Here is an 11,351-nt window from a genome sequence, read left to right as displayed (position 1 = left end):
TCATTTATCTTTGCTGACAGCCTGGTTTTCATTCCCAGGCTTTGTGCTGCTGTGCACCAAATGACACTGTCCAGTTGGGGGTATTTTTAGTCTGCTCTGTAGCAGATGCAGGCTGGCACATCCCTGCCTACTCCAGTGATGTGGGTCACATTCCCAGCAGGAGCCACACCAAGAGAGGAGGAAGGAAACCACTTGCAGAAATGGGAGTGGTGCAAAGCCCAAGCCTCAGAGCTCTGCTTTAGTGGGTCAGCTGCCAAGAACTGCGTGTGAGTAGTGCTTTAAAGCCGTCTTTGCTTCCCGTCAGGGACTCCACTTGCAATTGAAATATCACACATGGGGAATTTGCCAGAGCTTTGAATTAATATGCACATGACCAGAACAGTTAAAGTCCTGTTTGGTGCTGAGAATTCCTCATCCTCAGATGTGTATTCTATTCACTGCAGCAGTGAGGGACGTTTGGAGAAGTGAGTGTAGAATAAGGAATATATTCCAAGAGTTTAGTTGTGCTGCCTTTTAAATGTGCACATTTAAATTTAAATGTTAAATTTAGCTGCGGAGATCAGGCCCTATGACAGCAAAAAAATTATTTTTCTAGAAACCAAAGCAACTGAAATGTCTGTATTAAAGCATTTCCATTGTGAAAAATACCTCTAATCTGGAAAGATGTAGCATTTAATCTCAATAGCGTGTTATAAGACCTTTACTCTCTATTGTATAATATATGTGCAAAATCAGTACACTGTGTAATATGTATATAATTATGCATAATTATAATGATTAATATTTAATTAATGCTAGTACAATAAATAATAAATAGAAAAATTAATTCAAAAAGTAATAGTTATAGGAACTGACGTAATTCAATTAACAACAGAATGAATTCCCCATTGTTTTCAGCAGAACCCCATTTCCCTGGCTGATGGAGTCACCTTCTGAGAATGAGACCAGGACAATGGATCACAGGCATGCAAACCTGGCTTGGGCAAGGTGAACTTGTGAATGTGAACTTTTACTGTGAATGTAGGCTGAAAGTACACATATTTTAACAGCTTTGCTACCCTTCTACATGAAAAAAAGATCTGCTTGCTTTCTTTTTAGATCAGTCCTTCTCCTGCAGGTTTGTCTCGTTCTTGTGTCACCGCTAATGCACTTAGGACTGAATAAACTCCCTGGCTGTTGCATCAGGAGCAGAATTATTGCTTGCACTTCCTGAATTTATCTTCATTTTCACATTGAAGTCAGCAATAGTAACTTTTAATATTAAATGGGCCAGGCTGACAAGTGGTAAATTAAAACTGCAAACAAAATGTGATATAAAAATCAGAGGAGTCACCATTGCTTTTCTCCCAAACTCTTGAAATAAGAGTAAAAATATTATTTCGGCTTCACTGCTTGTAAAGCAGAAGAAACACTGGGGTTGCTAGAGAAGAAGTTTCTGTGTCGTGTCCAAAAACACCTCGGAAGGAGCTTCCCTGTGGGCAGGGGTTTCACAGCGCCGCGCTCTGCCTGCAGAGCTCCGGCCCCCGCGCAGCCCCGGTGCGCTCGGAGCCGGCCGGGCAGCGGCTGAGCGCGCAGCACCCTCGGCAAGGGCCATTCCCACCCAGCTGGGCAGCCGGCCACCCTCGGCAAGGGCCATTCCCACCCAGCGGGGCAGCCGGCCACCCTCGGCAAGGGCCATTCCCACCCAGCGGGGCAGCCGGCACCCTCGGCAAGGGCCATTCCCGCCCAGCGGGGCAGCCGGCCCCGCCCTGGCACCGTGCGCTCAGCCCGGCGCGGCGCTCGGCTCACCGCCGGGGCTCTGCGGTGGTTTTTTGCCAGGTTGTTTTGGAGCAGGGAGAGCTGTCCCCGTGCAGCCCGGCGTGCGGTGTCCCCTGCAGGGGCTGCCTCGGCTCCCCAGCCCCCGCGGCCGCGGCGCTTCCAGCGGGCTCCTCCGGCAGCGGCGGTGCCGCAGCTGCCAAATGACCCTGGAACTTTAGTCTCCGGTCACACATACATCGCTGTAGGGAGTTTGTGCTGCTCAAATAAGTGTTCTTGACCACCACTGAAAGCTCTGCCTTCTGTAGCAGCCTTATTGAAAATTCGTGGGTGTGTGCTTATGATTCAAAAGTGTATCCCTTACTTTCTGATATAATGGTAATGGTAAATTATAAATTAATTTTATAATGGTAAATTGTAAATGGTAAATTATAAATTAATAATGGTAAATGACAATGGTACATTTTAATAATAACTTTTATTAATTTTAATAAAATTTAATAACTTTATAATGGTAAATTATAAATTAATTTCCTACACAACATTTAAAATCCATTGTGTAAAGAGGAATTCTACCAAAAATGAATGCATTCCTGGGCTACTGAAACTGATTTATATATGGTAGCCAGCATTTGTTTCATCTAACAAAAAACAGCAGTTTTTGTTAGAAAAAAAAAGGCATTTTAGAAACTTTATTACTTGGCAGCTTTAGCAAAACAACATTAACTGAAGGGATTTTATTCTGTGCTAATAGAAGTGATTTATTGTCACAATTTGTAAACTCAGGAAAAGCATCTCCTAAAATAACTCTTCCAACTTTCTCAAGTGTAGGAATCTACTGCTGGGTTTGCCTTCCATGATCATACAAACAGAGGTACCCATGCTCCTCTCCAAGGAATTCAGGGTTTAACTACACATGCATCTTAGCAGAGATGAGACCCAAATGTGGCAAAAAGGAAATTGCTCTCATCTTACAGAGCTTGATTAAAGCTTTAGGCATAGAGCTTTTTAAATGACAAATGCTCAATGAAATAATATTATGTCTTTATACTCCAGAGCACTATTAATCTGAGGTTCTAGGACTTTGAGAAATGGTAATTAACTCATTACCATTCACATAAAGTGTTACCATTACATTCATTTTGTGGGCTGATAACCAAAGCATGGAATTACTATATTTTTCAGAAAGAATGAGACTGGGGTTCTCTTTCATGTGTGTTCCCTATCAGGTATTTACAGAGATGTTAACTGTTCATGCAGTACTGAACTCCATGGATCTTCAATCAAGTCAGCCCAAAAAGAACAGCAACAATTTTGGGAGAGATGAAACAACTGTTGAAGTTTCTCTTACCAAAGAAGGATGTTTCTGCAGCCTTAAGGTTCGTGTTGGGTATTTGGGAGCCTAAATTTGATAGCTAAGAAGCTAGGCAGTGTTCTTAAGAGGAAGAAGCTTGAAGAAGTTGCATGCTCTGGGAAGTAACAGAGAGACTTTTGGCTGTTCTGCAGAAATGTAAAGGTTTGCATCACTTTAAGAATTTTTTTTTTTCCCCCAGGAAGCTGCCTGCTCTTATAATTCAGGATAAATATGCAAATTAGGAAGCCACTGTTTGGTCCACTGAATTGCATCTCAGGCTTGCTGCAACCTGTTTGTGGTTTCTGTATAATGAAAGAATAGGATCCCTGCGAAACACAACTCCCCACAGAAATGTTGTGCAGTGTGGGTACAGAATTTGTTCACGTAGTGCACACACGGCCTCATGCTTTGTTTCCAATGGAAGCCACCAGCAGATAATTTGAGGGAAGGATGGAGAAGACCCATAGGTAAAGAACAATCTGCTGTATGCCTTAGATCTCAGTCTTCAATCTGTTTGTAGAACATGAAGCATGACATTTTCATATACTTCCTACAAGTTTTTAGTCAAAGAAATGACTGCTCTCCAGTCCCACAGGTAACAATTTAGCCACTGAAACTTTTGAATCTTGTGAAACTGTTGGTCTCAATGGTTTTTCTTAAGAATTAGGTTTTGTAATACAATTACATGTTTATGTTATTATTGTTATTTTTTTCATTTCACAACAAATTTTGCCTTGTTTCCTGTTACAAGACAGCAAGGACTGAGGTTCAAGATCTACCTTTTCTGTAATATGCTGCAATATTAAAATACTGACTTATCTAACATTCTTCAACTTCTTAATTATAATTTTTTATGCACACCAATGTTTTGTTTACTTGTTTTGACCACAGCTAAACATGACCTCAGTCTGCTTTCTAAGTTGGGACCATTTATAAGAATTAATCATACAAGTAACTCCTCTTCTTCCCTTCCATAGCTCAATGCTTTGTACTTAACAAATTTGGGTTTTGTGTGCCATCAGCCTGCCCAGGTGATGCTACTCAACTGGGTCTTTTGAAATTCTTTCTAGGCCTCTCTAACCCTCACGTAAATAACCTGTCATCTACAGATTTTGCTGCTCCTTTGTCAAATTTTGCTATTTTCTAAATCAGTGCTAAATAGACAAAATCACAGAGAGCTATTATTTTATTTAGTTCAATTGCCAGTATAATTCCAATTAAAAAAATCTCTAGTTTGACAATTTTATGTCTCTTTGAAAGTTGGCCCGTTTCTGTTTTAAACTTCAGTAGCCATTACCTTTTTTAGAATGACAAGTAATTAAAACATGATGGTTTAAAGCTCACTTCTACTCTGGCTGCCTTTTCTAGAGATGAAAAGCTATCTGTAACAAAGAGAAACTGATAGGAAATACCTCTATTATACAGAATCAGATTTTTTCCCCCACAATAGTAGAATTTATGTTCTTAGCCTTTGGTCCACATAATGATTTCTTTAAAGGAGAAAGACTGCTTTTTTTGAGCAGTCTTGGGAATCTGGAGAGGTCCCAGCTGACTGGAAGCTGGTATCCTGATTTTCAAGAAGGGCAAGGAGGAGGACCCCAGAGACTACAGGACTGTCAGTGTCCCTTCAGGGCCTGGTAAAATCATGGAAAACATTATTCTGGGAGGGTCTGCCAGGACCACACAGTCATCGGTCACAGCCTGTCAGACCTGATCTCCTGCAGCAGGGGACCCCACCTGGCTGATCAAGGGAAGCCACTTGGTGGAATCTTTCTGGACTTCAGCAAAGTCTTGATACCATCTCTGCCAGGATCCTTCTGGACAAAGTGCCCAGCATTCAGCTGGATAAACACATCGTGGGATGGTGAGCAGCTGGCTCGGGGTCGGGCACAGAGGGTGACAGTGGCTGGGGTGACATCAGACTGGGCCCTGTCACCAGTGGGGCTCTGCAGGGCTCCACCCTCAGCCCTGAAGGTGCCCAACACCTTCACGAATGATCTGACCCAGGACTCAAAGGAGCCCTCAGGAAGGGCTGATGGCACTGAATTAGGAGGAGCTGTTGACTCCTTGGAGGGCAGAGAGGCCCTGCAGAGAGACCCAGACAATGGAGAGGGGCAATGCCCAGCCACGGGAATTTGGCTCAGGCAAGAGCTGGATCCTGCCCCTGGGCCGGGGCAGCCCTGGCTGTGTGGGGGCACTGGGCACGGAGAGGCTGAGAGCAGCTGCAGGAAGGGACCTGGGGCTCCTGGCAGGGGCCACTTGCAGCTGAGCCAGCAGTGCCCTGGCTGCCGGCAGGGACATCCCTGTCCCGGGCCATCAGCCCCAGCACTGCCAGGCCAGGGGGGATTGTTCTGCTCTGCCCTGGGGCGGCCTCACCTCCAGTGCTGGGGGCAGTTTGGGGCATCGGAGCACGAGAAAGACAGGAAGCCATTGGAGAGTGCCCAAAGGGCCCGTGAGGATGGGGAAGGGTGTGCAGGGGAAGCCCTCAATGAGGAGCTGCTGAGGGCACTTGGTGTGTTCAGCCTGGAGGAGACTGAGGTCAGACCTTGTTGGGGTCTTCAACATCCTCACAACGGGACAGGTCTGATCTCTTCACTCTCCTGTCCAGGACAGGACCTCAGGGAACGGCTGGAACTGTGCCAGGGCAGGGTTAGGTTGGATATCAGGAAAAAATTCTCTCCCCAGAGGGTGCTGGGCATTGCCCAGGTTCCCCAGGGAATGGGCATGGCCCCGAGGCTGCCAGAACTCCAGGAATATTTGGACAACACTTCCAGGGATGCACAGGCTGGGATTGTTGGGGTGTCTGTGCAGGGCCAGGAGCTGGGCTGGATGGTTCTGATGGGTCCCTCCCAGCTCAGCACAGTCTCTGATTCCCAGGCTCTATGATAAGGTTCCTACTGTGGTTTCACCCCAGCAGCCCCCAGGCCCCCTCAGGGCTCGCTCTCCTCCCAGCAGTGGGATCAGGCAGAGAATGGGGAGGGGAAGAGTGAGAAAACTCCTGTGGTGAGATAAAGACAACATCACAGGGAAAGCAAAAGCTGTGCACACAAGCAAAGCAAAACAAGGAATTGATTCCCATGGGCAGGCAGGTGTTCAGCATCTCCAGGAGAGTCACAGGGCCACATCCCCTGGAAGGGTGACCTGGGAAGACAAACTCCATCACTCCAAACCCCTTCCTCCTTCCCCCCCTCATATACTCATGCCATAAGGCGTGGGATGCCCCTGTGGTCAGTTGGGGTCTTCTGTCCTGGCTCTGCCCCACTAAGCCTCCCAACACCCCCAACTTCCTTGCCAGTGTGGCAGTACAGAAAAGTAGAAAAGGTCTCTGTGTAACCTCAGCAATAACAAAACCAAAAGCATTTTAATATTATCAACTCTGTGTTCAGCACAAATTCAAAACATAGCTCTGTTCTGCAAAAAATATTAACTCTACCCCAGCTGAAACCAGCACAATGTCTTACTAAAAAAATACAGTTTCACACTTTTGGAAAATTACTTTTATATATATAAAAAATAATTTCATGCTTTGGACAAATCTCTAGTATTTTAAGGGTGACATCTTTCAAAAATGTTTATTATTAAGAGAACCCCCAGTGAAACCACTGGCTCTCCCGTTACCTGCCATGGTAACAGACGGACAGCCCTGATGGCATCCAAAAGCACCATCGCGTGTGCAGACAGCGAAAGCAGGGAAGTTCGGAATTCCTTTTCAGGACGGTTCGGCAGCTCCCGCGCAGGGAAGGACCGGGCGGGCCCCACACGCGGGTGGCGAATTCTCGGTGCGGTACCGCCATCTCTCGGTCCCGCTCCGCACAGCAGCGCAGCGGCGCCGCATCCCGCGCTCCGCATCCCGCGCTCCGCATCCCGCGCTCCGCATCCCGCCCCTGCATCCCGCACTCTGCATCCCGCCCCTGCATCCCGCCCCTGCATCCTGCCACTGCATCCCGCACTCTGCATCCCGCACTCTGCATCCTGCCCCTGCATCCTGCCCCTGCATCCCGCACTCTGCATCCTGCCCCTGCATCCTGCCCCTGCATCCTGCCCCTGCATCCCGCACTCTGCATCCTGCCCCTGCATCCCGCCCCTGTATCCCGCCCCTGCATCCCGCCCCTGCATCCTGCCCCTGCACCCCGCACTCTGCATCCCGCCCCTGCATCCCGCCCTGCTCATCCCGCCCTGTATCCCGCCCCTGCATCCCGCACTCTGCATCCCGCCCTCCTCATCCCGCACTCTGCATCCCGCCCCTGCATCCCGCCCCTGCATCCCGCACTCTGCATCCCGCACTCTGCATCCCGCCCCTGCACCCCGCACTCCGCATCCCGCCCCTGCATCCCGCCCCTGCACCCCGCACTCCGCATCCCGCCCCTGCATCCTGCCCCTGCATCCCGCACTCTGCATCCCGCACTCCGCATCCCGCCCCTGCATCCCGCACTCCGCATCCCGCCCCTGCACCCCGCACTCCGCATCCCACGCTCCTGATCCCGCTCTCCGCATGCCGCGCTCGACCTTCCTGCACTCCGCACTCCGCGCCCTGCGCTCCGCGCTCCCGCAGCCCGCGCTCGGCGCTCCGAGCTCCCCCGCCTCGCTGTAAGTGATTCCCGTCGGCTGCTCCCGGGAGGCGGCGTTTCCCCGGCAGGAATCGCCCTGCACTGCCGGGCACGGCTGGGCCCGGGGCCTCAGCTCTGCTCGCGCTGTTCACACCCTCCTCCCCACGGGAGCTGCTTCCCAGGGCAAAGCCTGCGGACACCCGGTAGGTCTGTAACAGGAATATTTAAGAATCCCCCACCCTCCAAGGGGGAAAGTAGAGACTGTAATCTGCAGAACTTCTCTGCGTGAGTTTTCAAACCTGTAAAGCCTGTGATAAATAAAAAGCGTATTAAAAACACACTTCTACTTTCTAGCCAAGACATGTTTACCTATCACGAATCTAATCGACAGCTGTACTTTTAAGTACAAAAGATGTGGTGCAAGACCTGGGATTGGGCGTGTGGAGTCCCAGTCCCAGTGACTCACCAGAGACCGGTGCAGAGGTTCAATTTCTCAGCGCTGCCACACGGAACTGCTCTGCAGCAAGTGTCAGGAGTGCCAAGGATCTGTACAGTGAATTCAAAGTCCTGGAGGTACCGAACTCTGCAAGATCCACCAATATCCATGTTTCCTAAACCTGGACATGCCAAAATGTTCTGTTATCTAATGAATCAAAAGTCCTTATGAGGACTACATGAATCATACAGTTACTAGAACCAAACAATTATTCCTTACAGAAATTAATTCCAATAGACAAGCAACACAGACAGAATTAACAGTGGGAGCCTTAACCAAAGCACCAGCTGTGATTGCTCTCCTGACCACCAAGAAAGCCTTAAAAAGTATTCTGCAATGAAAGTCCAGGAACAAAAATGACAAAATGGATGTAATGGAGACATTGATCTTACAGTATATGGCATTTTCCACACACAAATCACCTCGTGGCCCAAAGGAAACAGGTAACTGCTGTTGTCCATTCTGTATAAGACCAGCATTACTTTTCCCCTTGCGAGTTTCCTCCACTGTTGCATGTGCCAAGTACCCTTTTCTTTCTCCCCTCATGTCGTCTGATTTACCTAGCAAAGTTAAATTCAGAGCAATTTCTTCCTGTCTGTGCTTAGCATAAAGTTTGCTCTCTCTGTGCCACATCTGAAGAGGAGTTTGTATCTGAACATCACTGCTTGGGAAAAAAGATTACCTCTCCTTGCAAAACATCTCACCCTTGAAAATGCAGGACACTTACTTTATTAGAAATACTTAAAAATGTAGGCATAGACCAGCAGCTCAAGTGTTTCTGAGTTAGTGCAGTGACACAGCCCCCTGACCTCAGGTTGTGCTTTTGTCCCACAGCTGCTCCAATCCCTCCAAAGTGCTCTCAGTGAGCCCTAGTCCACCCGATTCCCCACAGCGAGATGCAGCCAGGTTTGTCCCTGAGCTAAAAACAAAAGCTGATGACTGTAAAGCACTCTGCAAATCTGGATCTTTTTTTGTCTTTGCAACCAGGAACTGGATTTGAATGTTTGATCCCTTTTTTATTGTCCATCCTCAGGAAAATCCATTCTACTACTTTCTATGTGGCCATGGAAATATTTTGTTCCACTACTGGAAGAAGAAAGCAGCATTCAAGACTCTAGTTTTGTTTGCTTTCATATAAAAAGTTAGTACAATGGATTTAAATGGAAGTGGAATTATATATGAAAACTTTTTATCATGCCAGAAAATTTCAATTAGGGGAAATTAGCCACTTGGTTCTTTCTGATAAATTAATCATAGAGATTATCTATTAAACGTGGTACTTAACCTTTCTGGCATAAGTGCCTGAGGCAGTAGTATTTAGGCTCTCCACATTAATTTGGAAATATTAATTTCTAGGCAGCTGTCTTCCAAAATGGAATTTTCACGTGTCTTTTTTTTGAGTAGGTCATTGTGCAGCTGTTGTTAAAGAGGCTGGCATTTGTGGAATGGTAAATCCACCATGGTACCCTATCAGCCACAAAATTGATCTCCATCAATTACAGAATATCCTTTACTGAAATGCCCTTTCTCAGCCCCAAAGGATGTCATCTCTCCCTGTGGTAGCCTTTGGCCTTTTCTGGAATGGGAATGTGTTTCAGTGGGTTATCCTGCAGGAGCTGAAGCACCACTGTGTTCACACTCTCTGCCTTCCATGTGATAAGGGTTTGCCTTGACTTCATATTATCGCTTCTATCTACATTAGATCTGGCTGAAAATTAATCCTGAGGGAAATTGGTATGACATCTCTCAGCTGTCAAAGGAACAGCTGGTTCACCTTCTGAACACCCAGTCCAAACCTTCCTTGCACCTCCACAATGAAATCAATTGGTGCTTTCTGTGGTGCTCAGCTGTTGCACAGCATATGGAGAGACAAACCTTGTCCTGTGCTCCTTCAGAATTAGAATCGGGACCTTGGCCTGCTTATCTTCCTCATAGGTCATAAAATTCGCATAGTCTGCTGCAGGAATAGTTTGAATTCTAGAACTCTCTGCATTCTAGAGAAAAAAAGAGATGAAGTAAGAAAGTGCTGGAACCAAAGGAGGCAGTCTAAGGAAAGAAAACATGAATGGCAGACAATTTATATAATTTAAGGTTAATGAAATGAGAAAGAATATCTCAAAATCTTAGAACAAAATGTTACAAAAGAAAGACGATGGAATATACACTATGTGAGCAGCAGGCACATTAGTGATGGGTAACCAAATCAGTGTCCTAGAAGACAGAATTGGTAACCAGACTACCAAACCTATGACTGCAATGTCACAGTCAGTTTGTCCCTGCTGTTAACTAGAATCAATAGATTATCAAGTACCTTATTGATTAACCGAACCTATAAATTCTTGCACAGATACAATTAAGCATAAGAATGCTTTCAGACTTGGAATGTAAAGTTAACAAAATCCTGCTTACTTTGGAATTGGGTCAGATAAACTTGAAGATCTTCGAGGTTTAAGAGATGGAGGATTTTGAGATAATTCAAATAGTGCAAGAACTATGATAAAATAAGACAGGGAAATGGAAACAAAATTGAGACCTGCGTCCCAGTCAGAAATGAATGAGCTGAAATTCAGACTTGGACTGAGATACAGACGAGCAGCTGTGCTGCACAAGGCCATGGGATTCATATTTTGTGTGAAAAGGGAAAGAACTATTTCAATAATAACAATTCTTGTGATCAGAGCAGTGAGAGGCTAATGTGGCTCTGTAGTTTGGAAAGAAAGTGGAAAAGCGAGGTGGCCAGAAAACAGAAGTATAGTAATGAACGAGGATTTAAGAATTGTCAAAAGACCTTTTAGCAGGTCTTGTAACCTGACTGTGAAATCCTGAACGTGACGAGAGTAACAGCTCAGACACCATCCAAATTTTACAAAGAAAGGCAGGATGGGAATCGCTGGTTTTGAAATAATAAAGGTGGAAAAGTTGATGCAAAATTGAGACATTATCATCAATTAAAAAACTACAGGATAGCTGGGAGGACCTGCAGGAGAAGTGACTGTTAGTGTGTAAGCGTGGCAGGTCTTTGGCTGATCAGTAGAAAGAGGTGAAGGTGCTCTGAGAACAATGCCTACTGCTAATAACAGCAGAGAAGCTTGGGAAAATGTGTGCATGAGATCCCTGGATTTGATAGGGATGTGGTAAGAACACTTTAATGAATTCTTCTTCCCCTGATTTGAGAAAAATCTGACAGGTGAGTCAGGAG

General features: G+C 46.4%; 1 long non-coding RNA gene across 1 annotated transcript; it reads right to left on the bottom strand.

Moving 5' to 3' along the window:
• Nucleotides 1–7,575: 7,575 nt before the first annotated feature.
• On the bottom strand, nucleotides 7,576–10,148 carry LOC119705630. Its single transcript, XR_005258279.1, has 3 exons — nucleotides 10,028–10,148; nucleotides 8,123–8,273; nucleotides 7,576–7,964 (listed from the first exon to the last, which is right to left on the bottom strand). It is a non-coding gene; the product is annotated as an uncharacterized LOC119705630 (long non-coding RNA).
• Nucleotides 10,149–11,351: the final 1,203 nt, after the last annotated feature.

Source organism: Motacilla alba, chromosome 11, assembly GCF_015832195.1.
Source record: "Motacilla alba alba isolate MOTALB_02 chromosome 11, Motacilla_alba_V1.0_pri, whole genome shotgun sequence".
NCBI lineage: Eukaryota > Metazoa > Chordata > Aves > Passeriformes > Motacillidae > Motacilla > Motacilla alba.
This window is presented reverse-complemented; position numbering and strand designations above follow the sequence as displayed.